Source organism: Octodon degus, unplaced genomic scaffold (assembly GCF_000260255.1).
Source record: "Octodon degus isolate 3935 unplaced genomic scaffold, OctDeg1.0 scaffold00043, whole genome shotgun sequence".
In the NCBI taxonomy this organism is placed as follows: Eukaryota; Metazoa; Chordata; class Mammalia; order Rodentia; family Octodontidae; genus Octodon; species Octodon degus.
Window position 1 is genome coordinate 6,481,273 of NW_004524619.1, and position 1,207 is coordinate 6,482,479.

General features: G+C 46.2%; 1 pseudogene; it reads right to left on the reverse strand.

Moving 5' to 3' along the window:
• Window positions 1-728: 728 nt before the first annotated feature.
• Window positions 729-1,142, reverse strand: LOC101570649 (annotated as a pseudogene).
• Between the last annotated feature and the right edge of the window lie 65 nt (window positions 1,143-1,207).

Below are 1,207 nucleotides of genomic sequence, written 5' to 3' on the forward strand. Positions count from 1 at the left end.
TCTTGCTTCAGGGAGAGAATTTGCCTGATGGGCTTTTCTCTCATGTGGGCAATATTTGAAAATGGGCCACTTTATGTTTTGGAGGTTTCATTGATTTTTTTAAGCCACAAAACAGCAAGAATTATCTTACTGTATTTCTGCAGAGAATCATTGGATATGAGCAAAATTTTTTTTTTCATTTTTATATATTTGGTACAGGGTTTCATTATGCAGCTTGGACTTGTAGTGATCCTCCTGTTTTCAGCCTCCCCAGAGCGAGGATTACAGGTGTGCGCCACCACATCCAGACTTGGTTGCCCCCTCAGCGTGTTTGGGGGTGGGGTGGGATTGGGGTATGGGCGTGTGGCGTACCATGTGGAACTGGGGATTCAACCCTGGTCCCTGCACTTGCCAAAGCAGTCACTTTAGTCTGCTGAGCTACCTGGTTAGCCCAGTGAACAAAAGTTTTAATCATGACTTTTTTCGGTACTGAGTATTGAACCTAGGGATCCTTACAGAATTACACCCCAGGCTCCTTTATAATAAAAGACTTTCTGAGACAGGGTCTCAATAAATGAGTAAGTTGCTCAGGCTGGGTTCCATCTTGCAATTCTCCTGCCTCAGCCTCCCAGAGTGCTAGGATTATAGGCATGTAGTATTACACCCAACTAATTATGTTATTTATTTATTCATACCTCAAAATTCCATGTTTATTACAAAGGCCAGTGGTGATTCTTATTGTGAGCTTATCAGTAGGATTTCTGGTACTTTTTGGATTTGCAACGACCGGGGTCAGCTACCAACAGGGTCCGGTTGTCTGGATGAGAATATCTTTGATCTCTTTCTTGGAAGCCACATCAACATATTTCTAGTAATGGATCACCAGGACTTTGCAGATGGACTGACAGACAGCATAAATCTGGGCAACACGGCCATCACCCTTCACTCGGACACGGACGTCAACACCAGCAAACTGCTGCTTGCCCAGAAGCAGAACAGGCTCCAGTAACTTATACTGCAGCATGCGCGGCTCAATCATCTCCAAAGATGCCCGTTCACCTTGATGAGGTCATTGTCCCGCTTGCAGTGCGCCACGGTGTGGCTGTCTTCTTGTGACCAAAGACTTGGCCGGACTGCAGTGGGCGCTTAGACGGCATGGTCCCTAGCACAGACTCTCGACCACCTCACCGCGTGGTGCCGCAACCGGAAAGGGGCTATTATATATATA